Source organism: Mobula hypostoma, chromosome 13 (assembly GCF_963921235.1).
Source record: "Mobula hypostoma chromosome 13, sMobHyp1.1, whole genome shotgun sequence".
Lineage (NCBI taxonomy): Eukaryota > Metazoa > Chordata > Chondrichthyes > Myliobatiformes > Myliobatidae > Mobula > Mobula hypostoma.
In genome coordinates, this window is record NC_086109.1 from 39,208,436 (window position 1) to 39,225,419 (window position 16,984).

Genomic DNA, 16,984 nt, shown 5'->3' on the forward strand with positions numbered 1-16,984 from the left:
ACTGATTAGAAAGGCTGGCTCTGTTGCGGGAATCAAACTGGACACACTGGATGCTGTGGTAGAAAAAAGGACCCTACAGAAAATCCTGGCGATTCTGGACAATGCTTCTCACCCTCTGCATGCCACCTTGGCTGAACAAAGGAGTACTTTTAGTGACAGACTAAGACAACTGCGCTGTTCCAAAGAACGCTACATGAGGTCATTTCTACCCTCAGACATTAGGCTCTATAATAAGTCAAACTATAGCTGGGGAAATGATTACGGCCTCCTGTTAGACTGTTCGAGATAACTTTTTTAAAATTCTTTCTTACTTCTCTTCTAATATTTGTATATTTGCACATCTGTGCACTTGTAATGCTGCTGTGACATTGTAATTTCCTTTGGGATCAATGAGGTACCTATCTTTCTCCCTCAGGACATACATCTCCATTGAAACGAATGGAATCACTGAACCAGTTTCACATCCTTTCTGGCACAGGTTCAATGGATAGATTTCTCAGCCTAACTACTACAAAGCTGCAGAAATTCTCACTCTTTCACTTCTCTCCACCAGGAATCCAGCAGCAGAGTGTAAAGGATTTCAAAATGACATTTCAGGGTGTGAAGGATTTCAGAAATCATTAGTTTTTTTTTGAAGCAACACACACAAATTGCTGAATGAACTCAACGGGTCAGGCAGCATCTGTGGAAAAGAGTACGAAGTCAACATTTTGGACCCAGACTCTTCTTCAGGACTGAGAGGGAAGAGGTGAGGTGCCTGAATTAAACGGTGCAGAGGATGGGAAAGAGGCTGGCTGGAATGTGATAGGTGAAGTCAGGTGAGTAGGAAAGGTCAAGAGCTGGAGAAGAAAGAATCTGATAAGAAAGGAGAGTGGATAATAGATGAAAGGGAAGGAGGAGGGATCCAGTGGGAAATAATGGGCAGGTGAGAAGAAGTAAAAGGTCAGAGTGGGGAATAGATGAGGGGGAGAGGGGAATATTGTTTGCCAGAAGTAGAAATCAACATTCATTTCAACAGGTTGGAGGATACCAAGACGGAATATAAGAAGTTGTTCCTCCATCCCGAGGGTGGCCTCATCTTGACGCAAGAGGAGACCATGGATTGACATGTCAAAACAGGAATGGGAATTGGAATTAAAATGTTTGCCAACCGGGAAGTCCCACTGATAGTGGATGGTGTAGAGGTGCTTGATGAAGCGGTCAACCAATTTACGACAGGTTTCACCGATGTAGAAGAGGCCGCATCAGGAGCACCAGACACAATAGACAACCCGGGCAGATTCGCAGGTGGAGTGTTGCCTCATCTGGAAGGACTGTTGGGGGCCCTCAATGGGGGTTAGGGTGGAGCTGTAGCAGCTGGTCTAGCTCTGAGGCTGCTTTCAGAGATAAGGGCTTGGAGGGAGATTACTGTGGACAGATGAATGGACAAAGGAGTCACAGAGAGAGCAATCGCTGTGGAAAGCAGAGGGTTGGGAGGTAAAGATATGTTTGGTGGTAAAACCCCTTTGGAGATGACAGATTTTGCGGAGGATAAAGTGTTGGAGGTGGAGGCTGTTGGGGCGGTAGATAAGGACAGGAGGGACTCTGTGGCTACTATGACAGTGGGAAGATGGCTTGAGCACAGATGTACAGGAAATGGAGGATGAGGTGAGGGCAGCATTGATAGTAGAAGGAAGGAAACCCCATTCTTTAAAAAAGGAGAACATCTCTGATGTCCTGGAATGGAAAGCCACATCCTGAGAACAGTTTTTGGTGGAAATCTGCAAGGATTATATTCTACATATTCGACCATATTAAAATAGTTCAGGACACACTCCCCATAAAATTAAATCTAAAAGGAGGATGAATTTCAATGAATGGTGGAGGTTTCCCTTTCTCCATCGTTGATACTGCCCTCACCTGCATCTCCTCCACTTCCCATACATGCACATCCTACCTTCCCACCGGCAGGTGTAGAGTTTTTCTTGTCTTACCCAACACCCCATGACCCCCCACATCCAGCACATTATTTTCTGCAATTTCCAACATATTCAGTGGAATCAAACATATCTCTACCTCGCACCCTTTCCCCCTTTTTCCACTTTCCACAGGGATCGCTGTCTGAGATTCTCTTGTCCATTCGTCCCACTCCCTAACCTCCCTCCTGGCATTTAGCCTTGCAAGGGCTGCATCTTCCCAATAGCGTCCTCCCTTCACTTCCATTCAGAGCCTCAAACAGTTCTTCCAGGCGAGGCGACACTTCACCAGTGAGTCTGTCTGTTTTGTCTACTCTATCTGGCAGCCTCGCCTACATCAGTGAGACCTGACGTAGATTGGGGGACTGCTTTGTCAAGCACCTTCTCTCCATCCACAACAAACAGAATTTCCCATAGGGCAACTATTTTAATTTGAATTCTCGTTCTCATTCTGACATGTCAATGTAATGGCCACCTCTACTGCCATGACTGCCAGTATGGAGGAGCTACACCTGATATTCCATTTGTGTAGCGTCCAACTTAACAGCATTAACACCAATTTCTCTAACATGTGGTTATTTCTCCTCCCTCCCCCTTCTTTTTTTCCATTCCCCATTCTGGCTCTCCTCCCACCTGTTCTTTTCTCTTCATCTGCCTATCCACTCCCTCCGGTGCCCCTCTTCTTTCCTTCTCTCCTATGGTCCACTCTCTTCTATCCAATTGTTCTTTCTCAGCCCTTTACCTTTTCCACCTATCATCTTTCAACTTTGTACTTCATCTCCCCTCCCCCACCAACCTTCCCTCTCAACACACACAAAATGCTGGAGGAACTCAGCAGGCCAGGCAGCATCAATGGAAAAAAGTACAGTCGAGATTTTGATCTGAAATGTCGACTGTACTTTTTTCCATTGACGCTGCCTTGCCTGCTGAGTTCCTCCAGCGTTTTGTGTGTGTTGCTCAGTTTTCCAACATCTGCAGATTTTCTCTTGTTTGTACCTTCTCCCTCACCTGGCTATACCTATCAACTTCTGGCTTGTACTCCTTCCCCTCCCCACCCCACCTTCTTACTCTGGCTTCTTATCCCTTCCTTTCCAGTCCTGATGCAGGGTCTCAGCCCAAAACATTGACTGTTTATTCCTTTCCATAGATGCTGTTTGACCTGCTGAGTTCCTCCAGATTTTGTGCATGTTTCTCCAGATTTACAGCACCTACAGAATATCATGTTAAAAAGAACATTTTTCCTCTAACTTTCTTGATGTATTCCTGGCTGCCAAATTCTGTGGTAACCCATTGAAATTCTTTCACCTTGCAATGCCAAATGTTTACAGACATTTTTAATCTCTCCCTCTCAGTGTAGAGTGCAGACCTGCTTCAAAACATCCACCATTTTCCCTGTACCTAAAAAGACCAAGATAACATGCCTGAACGACTGGTATCCTGTCACACTCACCTCAATAATAAGCAAATGCTTTGAGAGGCTGGTCAAGGACTACATCTGCAGCTTGCTGCCACCCACACTGGACTCCCTACAATTCACCTACCAACACAACTGATCGACAGATGACACAATAGCCATAGCTCTACACACCATCCTTACACATCTGAAGAAGAAGGATGCTTTTGTGAGAATGTTGTTCTTGGTCTACAGTTCAGCATTCAACACCATAATTCCTTCCCGGCTTGACAAGAAGCTTGGAGACCTTAGCCTTCACCCTGCTTTGTGTAGCTGGATCCTGGACTTCCTGTCAGATTGCCGGCGGCTGATAAGAGTGGGCTCCCTCACCTCTGCCCCTCTGACCCTCAACACAGGTGCCCCTCAGGGCTGTGCCCTAAGCCCCCTCCTTTCCTCTGTGTATACCCATGACTGTGTCGCCACCAGCAGCTCCAATCTGCTAATTAAATTTGCTGACAATACTAAATTGATAGGCCTAATCTCAAATAACAATGAGGCAGCCTATGGAGAAGAAGTCATCACCCTGATACAGTGGTGTCAAGAAAACAACCTCTCCCTCATGTTGCAAAAACAAAGGAGCTGGTTGTGGACAACAGGAGGAATGGAGACTGGCTAACCCCTATTGACATCAGTGGATCTAGGTTTGAGAGGGTGAATAACTTTAAGTTCCTCACCATGCACATCATCAAGGATCTCACATGGACCATAGATACCAGCTGTGTGGTGAAAAAAGCACAATAATGCCTCTTTCACCTCAGACGGTTGAAGAAGTTTGGTAAAGGTCCCCAAATCCTGAGGACTTTCTACAGGGGCACAGTTGAGAGCATCCTGACTGGCTGCATTACTACTTGGTATGGGAACTATACTTCCCTCAGTCACAGGATCCTGCAGAGAGTGGTGCGGACAGCCCAGCACATCTGTAGATGTGAACTTCCCACTATTCAGGACATTTACAAAGACAGACATGTAAAAAAGGCCTGAAGGATCACCCCAATCACAAACTGTTCCAGTTTCTACCATCCGGGAAATGGTACTGCAGCATAAAAGCCAGGACCAAAAGGATCCGGGACAGCTTCTTCCACAAGGCCATCCGACTGATTAAGTCATGCTGATACAATTGTATTTCTATGTCATAGTGACTGTCATGTTGTACATATTTATTACAAATTACTATAAAATGCACATTGCACATTTAGACGGAGACGTAACGTAAAGATTTTTACTCCTCATGTATATGAAGGATGTAAGTCATAAATTCAATTCAATTCATGTACCAATTTTATCAAAGATCAGTGGCATTATTTTTGATATCTCCTTGGTCTCCCTCAAACCAACATGATCTCTCCTGATAAAAAGAGACACCTTAAATTCAGTGTGCACGAGTTTCACCAGGACTCATTGGATAATCAGAAATGCGGACAGAATGAGTATGTTCCCAATCGTGGGAGAATCTAGGACCAGAGCACAGCCTCAGGATAAAAGTCCTTTAAGAACAGAGATCAGGAGGAATTTCTTTAGCGAGAGGGTGGTGGATGGGTGAAGTTCATTGCCACATGTGGCTCTATACACAGCAGACTATGGCATATTTAAAGCGGAGGTTGATGGTGTCATGATTAGTAAGGGTGTCATAGCACAAAAGGAGAAAGCAGGAGAATGAAGTTGACAGAGAAAATAAATGAGCCATGGTCAAATGGTGGAGCAGATTTGATGGACTAAATGGTCTAATTTTGCTCTTATGTCTTAAAGTGCTATAGTCTGTTGCCTCCCTTCTCTGGTAATACCATGAACAGGCATTGCAGAAAGTTTAACATCATGACAATCACATCCTGTGCAGAAAGTGAGCCATGGAAGCGCACAGCCTAATTTCTGAAATGGCATTTTTTCCCAAGGCAAAACCGTGTGATTGTTTTTCTCTATGGAATGCATGGTTTTTCCAACACATAGTGCCAAAAAGCCAATGCCTACAAAAGAACTTCTATCTGTATTTCAGTTCAGCAAAATGGAGTTCCTGGGTTTAGTGCAGTGATTAGTACAATGCTTTACAGTACTTTGCGACCTGGGTTCAATTCCTGCTGCTGCCTGTAGGAGTTTGTACGTTTTCCTTGTGGGTTATTCCCAGGTGCTTCAGTTTGCTTCCACAGTCCAAAGACCTACCAGTTGGTAGGTTAATTGGTCATTGTAAATTGTCCCATGATTAGGCTAGGATTAAATCGGGGGATTGCAGGGCAGCGCAACTCGAAAGGCTTAATCCGCACAGTCTCAATAAATAAATAAACCCAAGTAGCACAGAAGGGCACTTGAAGAGTTAACCCTCTTCTTCAGACCAAAAATATGAGCAGTTTCTCAACACAGGAAGTAAATACTGGACTTCAATCAGCTTTTATATGCATGGTTACACGGAGCAACATTGGCAATGCAAGCCATATATCAACGTGAAAGACTCACTTCCTCTCTTAGCTGGAGGCATGTAACCTGGGATAGAGTGGTACTGAAAAACAAATGAAAAGGCTGACTTCTTTCGAATAGAGTGAAGAGGTAAGATAACTCTCTCCTCATATCAATAAAGGTTAAAACACTAAAGAATGTCAGCTTTTATAATCAAGATAATTGAGGCACATGGATTTCAAACAATAACAGAAAATTCAGCCTCCTTGTGTGTGTTGTTAATGTTATTATTGCAACATTGTGTGGATCACATTAGTCATCCTGTTTCCATGGAAATCTTTTCCTTATGCTCATACTTCATTTGTCCTTCGAGAAAATTATGCACACATCAAAAACAAGTGAGTAAACTGTGCTCAACAATTTCCATTCACCCACATAAGTCTCCTTTATGCAATATGGGTCTGCATTTCATTAAAGTGGCATTGTTAAAACATTGGGTACATTCAAGATTGCAAAGCTATGAACTAAGTTCAACTGTAATTTGATGCAATGTCCCTCTGCACTAGTTGAGCTCAAGAAAAACAGCAGCTAACAAGAGATTACTGAAAATGACCAGAATATATGTGCAAAACTGTTCAAGGAGGTTTTTCCAGTCCCTTTCAGAAATATAGAACTGAAGGCATATTATTGTTAGGGATAACAATAAAAATCGAGCAGACTCGATGAGCTGAATGGCCTGATTTTGACCCTGTGTCTCATAAGTTTCTTTCCTTCAAACTGACTGTAGATTATAGGACCATATGAAATAGGAGTAGAATGAGACTATTTCCCCATAGAGTCTGCTCCACCATTCGAATATGGCTGATTTATTTTTCCTCTCTACCCGATTCACCAGCCTTCTCCTAGAACCTTTAACCCCTTTACCAATCAATAACCTATCAACTTCTGATTTAAATGTACCCAATGACCTGGCCTCCACAGCCATCTGTTGCAATGAATTCCATAGGTCCACTACACTGTGGCAAAAATAATTCCTCTTTATCTCTGTTCTAAGGAGACATCCTTCTATTGTGAGGCTGTGCCCTCTAGCCCTAGACTCGTCCACTATTCAAAACATCCTCTCCATGCCCACTCTGTCCAGACCTTTCAATATTTCAATATTTGGTAGGTTTCGGTGAGATCATCCCTCATTCTTCTCAGCTTCAGTGACTACAGGCCCAGAGCCTCAATCAATCCTCAAATATTATTTCATTCTCATAAACCTCCTCTGAACCGTCTCCAATGGCAGTACACCTTTTCATAGATATAGGGCCAAAAACTGCTTGCAATACTCTGTGTGTGACCAATACATTATAAAGCCTCAGAACTGCACACTTGCTTTAATATTGAGGTGCTCTTGAAAAGAGTGCTAATATTGCATTTGCTTTACTCACTACTGACTCAGCCTGCAAGCTAATCTTTTGGGAATCCTGCACTAGGACTCCCAAGTCCCTTTGCACCTCCATTTTCTGAAGTTTTCCCTGTTTAGAAAACGGTCTCTGCCTTTATTCCTCCTACCACTGTGCTTGATAACACACTTCTCTGCACTTTAATCCATCTGCCACTGCCTGCTTTCTTAACATGATCTGACCCTTTGCCTATCTTTGTATCATCCGCAAACTTGGATAAAAAGCCATCAATTCATCACCATATAACATGATAAGTAGCAGAGTCAACACTGACCCTAGTGGAACCCCTCGAATTCCGGCATTCAAACAGAAAAGACCCCCTTTATGCACACTCTTCTCTTTCTGCCAGTCTGCCAATTTTCTGTCCATGCCAGAGTCTTTTCTTTCCTATAACAGGCTCTTATCTTGTTCTGCAGCCTCATGTGTAGCACCTTGTCAGAGACTTTCTGAAAATTCATGTAAGTATCATCCACTGATTCTCTTTAGTCTATCCTGTCTGTTATTTCCTTGAAGAATTCCAACAGGCTTATCAAGCAAGATTTCCCCTTAAGGTAACCATGCTGAATTCAGCCTAGTTTATTGTGTTCCTCCAAGTAACCCGAAACTTCATCCTCATCTGTTGAATTGTTGAACATTAAACCACTTCAAACTTGTTTAATATTGAGACTCTTTAACAAATTGATATTATTTAAAATATTATTTTAAATAGGTAAAATGGGTCTTCTACAGTAGGTCCTCTCCTCTCTCTATGTTCAGCAGAACAGTTTGATCAGATGGTCATTATGGAGCTTATATGATCTTTTATCTTTCCAGGGATGTCTCTCAAAGACCTCATTGTAGTCTCCAATTCCTTGATAACATTGACTGCTTCCTTAATGCAATCCAAAGGCACCTCAGTAAGAGATGATGCAGTGCTTATCCATCTTGTGGTGTTACGTCTTGAGATCTTATTAATGTTTTAACAGCTCTGCCGTTTGTGACCTTAGCTGTAAGGTACCTCCTGTGTCAATCTTCTCATGAAACCATTAGTTTCAACTTGATCATGGACAAGGATAGATCTGGTCCTAGGGTTGAGGTTCTTAACTGGAAGAAGGCCAAATCTGAAGAAATGAGAAAGGATCTAAAAAGCGTGGATTGGGACAGGTTGTTCTCTGGCAAGGATGTGATCGGTAGGTGGGAAGCCTTCAAAGCAGAAATTTTGAGAGTGTAGAATTTGTATGTTCCTGTCAGGATTAAAGGCAAATTGAATAGGAATAAGGAACCTTGGTTCTCAAGGGATATTGCAACTCTGATAAAGAAGAAGAGGGAGTTGTATGACATGTATAGGAAGCAGGGAGTAAATAAGGTGCTTGAGGAGTATAAGAAGTGCAAGAAAATACTTAAGAAAGAAATCAGGAGGGCTAAAAGAAGGCATGAGGTTGCCTTGGCAGTCAAAGTGAAGGATAATCCAAAGAGCTTTTACAGGTATATTAAGAGCAAAAGGATTGTAAGGGATAAAATTGGTCCTCTTGAAGATCAGAGTGGTCGGCTATGTGCGGAACCAAAGGAAATGGGGGAGATCTTAAATAGGTTTTTTGCGTCTGTGTTTACTAAGGAAACTGGCGTGAAGTCTATGGAATTAAGGGAAACAAGTAGTGAGATCATGGAAACTGTACAGATCGAAAAGGAAGAGGTCCTTGCTGTCTTGAGGAAAATTAAAGTGGATAAATCCCCGGGACCTGACAGGGTGTTCCCTCGGACCTTGAAGGAGACTAGTGTTGAAATTGCAGGGGCCCTGGCTGAAATATTTAAAATGTCGCTGTCTACAGGTGAGGTGCCGGAGGATTGGAGAGTGGCTCATGTTGTTCCGTTGTCTAAAAAAGGATCGAAAAGTAACCCGGGAAATTATAGGCCAGTAAGTTTAATGTCGGTAGTAGGTAAGTTATTGGAGGGAGTACTAAGAGACAGAATCTACAAGCATTTGGATAGACTGGGACTTATTAGGGAGAGTCAACATGGCTTTGTGCGTGGTAGGTCATGTTTGACCAATCTATTGGAGTTTTTCGAGGAGGTTACCAGGAAAGTGGATGAAGGGAAGGCAGTGGATATTGTCTACATGGACTTCAGTAAGGCTTTTGACAAGGTCCCGCATGGGAGGTTAGTTAGGAAAATTCAGTCGCTAGGTATACATGGAAAGGTGGTAAATTGGATTAGACATTGGCTCGATGGAAGAAGCCAGAGAGTGGTGGTAGAGAATTGCTTCTCTGAGTGGAGGCCTGTGACTAGTGGTGTTCCACAGGGATCAGTGCTGGGTCTATTGTTATTTGTCATCTATATCAATGATCTGGATGATAATGTGGTAAATTGGATCAGCAAGTTTGCTGATGATACAAAGATTGGAAGTGTAGTAGACAGTGAGGAAGGTTTTCAGAGCCTGCAGAGGGACTTGAACCAGCTGGAAAAATGGGCTAAAAAATGGCAGGTGGAGTTTAATACTGACAAGTGTGAGGTATTGTACTTTGGAAGGACAAACCAAGGTAAAACATACAGGGTTAATGGTAAGGCACTGAGGAGTGCAGTAGAACAGAGGGATCTGGGAATACATATACAAAATTCCCTAAAAGTGGCGTCACAGGTAGATAGGGTCGTAGAGAGAGCTTTTGGTACATTGGCCTTTATTAATCAAAGTATTGAGTATAAGAGCTGGAATGTTATGATGAGGTTGTATAAGGCATTGGTGAGGCCGAATCTCGAGTATTGTGTTCAGTTTTGGTCACCAAATTACAGGAAGGATATAAATAAGGTTGAAAGAGTGCAGAGAAGGTTTACAAGGATGTTGCCGGGACTTGAGAAACTCAGTAACAGAGAAAGGTTGAATAGGTTGGGACTTTATTCCCTGGAGCGTAGAAGAATGAGGGGAGATTTGATAGAGGCATATAAAATTATGATGGGTGTAGATAGAATGAATGCAAGCAGGCTTTTTCCATTGAGGCAAGGGGAGAAAAAAACCAGAGGACATGGGTTTAGGGTGAGGGGGGAAAAGTTTAAAGGGAACATTGGGGGGGGGCTTCTTCACACAGAGAGTGGTGGGAGTGTGGAATGAGCTGCCAGACGAGGTGGTAAATGTGGGTTCTTTTTTAACATTTAAGAATAAATTGGACAGATACATGGATGGGAGGTGTATGGAGGAATATGGTCCATGTGCAAGTCAGTGGGACTAGGCAGAAAATGGTTCGGCACAGCCAAGAAGGGCCAAAAGGTTTGTTTCTGTGCTGTTGTTTCTATGGTTTCTATGGTTTCTATGTTCGTTAGCATTCTTCTGAAATGACCTGCAACCAATATTCATATATTTAGTGTACTTCATGACAATGTATGTGTTACTCTTTAAACCAGTGTCAGCAGGACCTAGTTAATTTGAGATTGATTCCTCATTCTCATTGCTCTTCTTGGTTTGGCCTCACAACCCACACCACACCCGGACCGCACCAGCTTCCCCATCCCCAAGCCATCACTTATAGCTTCCAAAAATATGAGCTTCTAATCTACAAGCCCAGCTGGTTCTTTTCCATGTGGTAGTACTGTGTATTTACTAGTCATCCAGGAATGAAGTGGATTTGCCAGGAAATAAAGGTTTATCTCCTGACACAGTCTCAAGAAATCCAACAGTAAAATCTTTCAGATGATTTTACAATTATTTATGGACTTTGGTTATTAAGCTAGGGTGGCCAGAAGCAAATCCTGCGGTGAATTCTTCAATAATTCATTCAACCAAAGTTGGAAACTCCAAGCCGTCATCACAGAAGGGAAGGAGATGAGTTATAAACAGGGAATGAAGCAGAAACGGTAAAGAAAGTGAACAAAGTAGAAATGAGAGTGGGAAGAGAGGAGTGAGGGATGCTAAAAAGAAGTGGGAGAAAGTGTCAGGAAATGTAGAGGAATTTTGACCTAAATTGTTTAATGATGAATGACAACTTTAATAGTAGACCACAAAATAACAAGACACTCAGGGCCACAAAACAAGAGAGAATAGAAACTAAACATTTCAGGCAACAAGGTAAACCTTAGGCTAGAAGAGTGAAAGCCAGGAGTAGCTGAATGAGGCTGACTGGTTCAAAGAGTGAACAAGGACTGTGGATGGGAACTGGGGTTAAACAGGCTGCAGGTGATGAGCCTGGAACAAGTGACAAAAGTTCAAAGTAAATTTATTAGTAAAACACATATACATCATGATACAAAACCCTGAGATTCATTTTCTTGCAGGCGTTCACAGCAAATACAAGAAACACAATAGAATCAATGAAAAACTGCCCCCAATAGGATGGACAACAACCAATGTACAAAAGACAACAAACAGAGCAAATATAAACTGAGAAAGAAAGCAAAATAATAAATAAATAAATAAACAAACAATAAATATTGTGTCCTTGAAAGTGAGTGCATTGATTGTGGGAATAGTTCAGTGATGGGGTAAGTGAAGTTGAGCGAAGTGATCCCCTCTGGTTCAAGAGTCTGATAGCTGAGGGGTAATAACTGTTCCTGAACCTGGTGGTGTGGGTCCTAAGGCTCCTGTACCTTCTTCCTGATGGCAGCAGTGAGAAGACAGCTTGGCCTGGATGGTGGAGGCCCTTGATAATGATGACAGGTGAATCCTAGCCTCTGGGTGGAGAATGCGAAGTGCCTACTGGTGTAGGTTGGTCGGTGTCTGTGGGAGCAGCCCTGACAGGGCCACCTTCCTATGGCTGGCCCACAATGACCCAGGATGATCCCGATAGGCCCAGTGGAACTCATCGATCAGCGTAGCACCCAAGAACTTTCCTCTGGGCCATGCCCTTCCCATTTAACCAGGAACTGAACACACATCCATGGGAGATGAACCCATCAACCAGTGAACCATGGACACTGGATCGCCTTCCACTATCCTAGGTTCCAGAGCTGCAGGTTCAGGTGGGTTGAGTGATCAGTAGACATTAGGCTTGAGGTATGACACATGTAAGTTAAGTGTGATCCTGAGGGATGGTAACTGGCAAGATTGATTTTATGGGTGATCTTGAAAGGATCAATGAACCAGGGTGAGAGTTTGTGAGAGTCCGTACACAGGTCAGATCCTGGGCGAACAGCCAGACACGCTCCCCAGTCTGTTAGCCTGGTGGATCTGGTTCTCAAGATCCCAAATGATCAAGGCAAGGATCTGAGAAGATGAAACGATGACTAAGGGTTGGTCTCCAATTCAGCCGGGTCAAATCGTCTTGGCAGAGCATCTGCCTTTGTCTTCTTGAAGCCAGGTCAATAGGAGATGGTGAAGTTGAGTATCATCTATAAACTTGCTGACGATACAACTATTGTTGGTAGACAAGAGGGTGTACAGGAGTGAGATATACCAACTACTGGAATGGTGCCGCAGCAACAACCTGGCACTCAACATCAGTAAAACAAAAGAGCTGATTGTGGACCTCAGGAAGGGTAAGACAAAGGAACACATGCCAATCCCCATGGAGGGATCAGAAGTGCAGAGGATGAGCAGTTTCAAGTTTCTGGGTGTCAAAATCTCTGAGGATCTAACCTGGTCCCAACATATCAACGTAGTTATCAACAAGGCAAGACAGTGGCTATAATTTATTAGGAGTTTGAAGAGATTTGGCATGTCAACAAACACACTCAAAAACTTCTATAGTTGTACTGTGGAGAGCATTCTGACAGGGTGTATCAGTCTGGTATGGAAGGGCTACTGCACAGGACCGAAAGAAGCTGCAGGAGGTTGTAAATCTAGTCAGCTCCATCTTGGGTACTAGCCTACAAAGTACCCAGGACATCTTCAGGGAGCGGTGTCTCAGAAAGGCAGCTACCATTATTAAGGATCTCCAGCACCCAGGGCATGCCCTTTTCTCACTGTTACCATCAGGTAGGAGGTACAGAAGCCTGAAGGCACACACTCAGCGATTCAGGAACAGCTTCTTCCCTTCTGCCATCCAATTCCTAAATGGACATTAAATCTTTGGACGCTACCTCACCTTTTTTTAATATACAGTTTTTGCACTTTTTAAAAATCTATTCAATATATGTATGCTGTAATTGATTTACTTGTTTATTTTTTCCCCCTGCTGGATTATGCATTGCATTGAACTGCTGCTAAGTTAAAAAAATTCACGTCACATGCCAGTGATAATAAACCTGATACTGATTCTGATTCAACGAAGAGGGCCCAGAGAGCCTGGTGTGGGTTGAGTTGCTGGGTCTGTTGTATGGATATGAGGCTCTGGTGGTCAGTCCAGATCAGTAAGGGCTCAATGTGTCCCAAAGACCAACATCTCCATTCCTCCAAGGCTCACTTGATGCTAAACAGCTCCCTGTTTCCCACTCTATAAAGGCACTGTGTCGGGCTGAAGCTGTGTGAGAAGAAGGCACAAGGGTGTGTCTCCCACCCACTCACTGGGAGAGGATAGCCCTGGCACCCACATCAGATGCATCCACCTCTACCATAAAAGGTCTGGTGGGGTTTGAATTGTGGAGGATGGTAGGCATGGTGAAGCATCTCTTGAGCTCCTTGAAAGTGTGGTCCACAGCAGCAAACCAGGCTACCTAGAAGATAGGTAATTTGGTGAGGGAGATGAGAGGAGTAGCAATTTGTCTATAGTTTCTGCTGAAATGATGGTAGAAGTTGGAGAATCCCAAAAAAGTGCTGCAGCTGTTCAAGAATGTGCACTTGGCGCCGCTCAACAACAGTGCGCAATTTCCATGGGTCCGTGGTTATGTCTTGTGTTGAAAGGGCATAACCCAGGAACAAAATGACTTGGGTGTGGAACTGGCATTTTTCTAACTTCCAGTGGAGTTAGTTTTTGAGGAGATGCTGAAGAACTGAACGGATATGACCCCCATGTTCCTGGGTATCCTTAGAGAAGATGAGGATATTGTTGAGGTAGATGAACACATCCGTGTATAGCAAGTCTTGGATGATCCTGCTAATGAAGGCTTGGAACATGGTTGGACTGCTGGAAAGTCCAAAAGGTATCACCAAGCATTTATAGTGGCAGCTGACCTGAGGAAAGGTAGCTATGCTTCCTGCAGCAGGGGACCCACAAACTAAAAAAAAGTCTGGAATAGAGAAGATTAGCTGGATCTATTTAATACTGAGGATTGTGGACACATAAATTAAAGCACTTGAATTCATGTATTTGCAAATTCCAGAAGGATAAATAGAGGTGATATTGAAGCATAAAGTATTATTGAAGCCTCTTTTTTCATAATCAATGAAGTCATTAGGTGGACCCTAATGGTCTTAAAATTTTCAATGCCGTTTTGTAATATTCATGGAGATGAAAATTGGAGTAAATTATTTAATTTTCAATGTGCAGCTTCAGTGTCTTCTCTTCACTAGATAGTCAAAGAGGTTGCCCTGAGGATATTTAAGAGTTTACGTCTCTCTGTCGATTTTTATCTCTCTGTTATGCTGGGACATTTTCTCTTTTAGAATGAAATGTGTGTTTCCTCTTTAATATTGTGTGCTATTCTGATCATGTCCGGTATACTGGGTGCGGTCATGAAGAAAGCAGTTATTATCCTGCATTGTGCAACAATCTCATATATCAAAGGCCTGTTGATCATGGGTTGAATCATTCAGTCTGGAAGTGTCTGATTGCGCTTTGCATCTCTACCAGTGACCCAACCCAGATCCATTGCACACTGTGTGTGAAACCTCAAGGCCAACTATTGTTGAAGCAGTTTTTTTTTATCCTTGGATGATAAGACATATTTTCCAAGTTGGTTCTAGATCTATCAAATATATGACAAGTTTTACTGCTTACATAGTATTTCATGTTGAAATTCATTAATAACTAATCTAATACTTACTGACACCATACATTGATTCTGTAAGGAAATGTAGAGGAGGCTTCATCCAAACACAAAGAGCAGCAGAGATGATTTAGTGGTGAGCAAACACTTTAATAAGAAACTGCAAAATGACAAGCCATGATAGGCCACAAAACAAGTCAGAATGGATACTTTAACATCACAAGGCAGCAAGGTAACTGAAGTCTAGGAGCAACTAGCTGAGGCTGACTGGTTCATATGAGTAAACAAAGATTGTGGATAAGAGCTGGGTTTAAATAGGCTGCAGGTGATGAGTTGGAAACGAGTGGCCGTTAGTTGGGTGGAGACCTGACAGGACACCCCCTTCCTACAGCCAGCACCCGACAGTTCAGGATGATCCATGTAGGTCCAGTGGAACTTCTGAATGAGTGGTGGATCCAATATGTAACTGGATGACATCCCCAAGATCTCTCCACCAGGCTGAATTTTTCCCAGTCGATCAGGTATTGCACACCTCTTCTGTGATGACATGAATCTAATAAAGATGGTGCCTGCATACAACGCTCTTTAGGTCGACATCTTCTTAATGGATCATGAAATGATATATTTCACTTCTTCTATGTCTTATATGTTTGTTTTTTTGAACTTAGATGAGATTCCGAAAATGTTGGAGCCTGTGATTTACTGTTTGAAGAACTTTTGGGTGTTCCAGTACTCTACAGTCTCTGAGAGGATTTCAAGAGGCAGGGGAAATGTACGAACCTAAAAGTGGGCAGGCTATGGGACAGCTGTGGGGCGCATTCCAATGCTCTGCTCCATTTTGCCAAATAAAGCTTCCATTGTTTGCCAATTAAAGAGAAGGAGGAGATTGAAGCATTGAGGTAAGTTCACAGGGTGAGAACTGGCTACCTCTCTCTTGATCACTGAGGATCGCACTGCTACACCGCCAGAGAGGGGAGAGGCTGATGCTGTGCCTGGAGGATGTTGCCCAGGTTTTCTGCATTTTGGTTGTGGACTTGGACTATAGACTTTTTTCAGTCTTATGGGGTTTTTTTGCATTCTGTTTTTCCCCCAATCTTTCTCTTTTTTTTTTGCATGGGGGTTGGGATTTGGGGGTTAATGATTGTGCTGCCTTTTCTTTCTTGGTGTCATGGCTACCCAGAGAAGAAGAATTTCAGAGTTGTATACTTTGATAATAAATGAACCTTTGAACCTTTGAATCCATCAACTGGCAAAATGGGTAAACTAGACTACCTTCTATCTTCCTTGATTCCGGAGGTGCTGGCTCAGACGGGTTGAGTGGTCCATGTACAATAGGCTTGAGGCTGGACACGTGGAAGGTAGATGTGATCTTGATGGCAGCTTGAGATGTTAAATGACTAGGTTGATGCAATGGGTTACCTTAAAGAGACAACTGAACTGGGGCAAGGACTTGCAGGTTGGTGTGCAGGGGCAGATCTAGGGTGGATAGCCGGACACAGTCCGTGGTGGTAGTAGGTGCAGTTGACAGGTAGGATGGCCCTCCCTGCCTTCTTCCAAGCATCCTAGGATTTTTTAAATCAGGTCCCTGACAGATGGGACCTCCACCATTGACTCCTCTGTGGCAAACAGTTGGTGTTGGTAGCCATGTTAACATACCCATGTGTGTAGATTGTGACATAGTGGTGTACATCTGCGATCCTAGTGGGCCAGCAGAACCAGGGTTGCAGAAAATCCAAGGATGTGGTACACCGGGATAGTCACAGATGGGTCAGGAAAGGGCTCACTGGAATGTTTCAGAGTGTACGCCCACTGGCACATGCATGCAGTTGTCAGGTGTGTTAGCCCGATGAGACTGTTGCAGGAGGACTTTGTGGATCTAGTTCTCCATGTTCCAAGTGACCAGGATGAGGATCTAAGAAGATGGAATGATGGGCTGAGGGTCAATCTCTGTTTCAGCTGGGTTGAACAGTTAAAAA

The 16,984-nt window shown here is 43.3% G+C and overlaps 1 long non-coding RNA gene across 4 annotated transcripts in view; it reads left to right on the forward strand.

The window, feature by feature from the left end:
- Positions 1 to 5,876: 5,876 nt before the first annotated feature.
- The window catches only part of LOC134355947 (uncharacterized), a 44,675-nt gene continuing 33,567 nt past the window's right edge, over positions 5,877 to 16,984 (forward strand). For all 4 annotated transcript variants that reach the window (XR_010020228.1, XR_010020230.1, XR_010020229.1 and 1 more), the window contains exons 1-2: positions 5,877 to 5,943; positions 15,677 to 15,907. This is a non-coding gene — a long non-coding RNA (uncharacterized LOC134355947). The remainder of the gene's footprint in view (positions 5,944 to 15,676; positions 15,908 to 16,984) is intronic.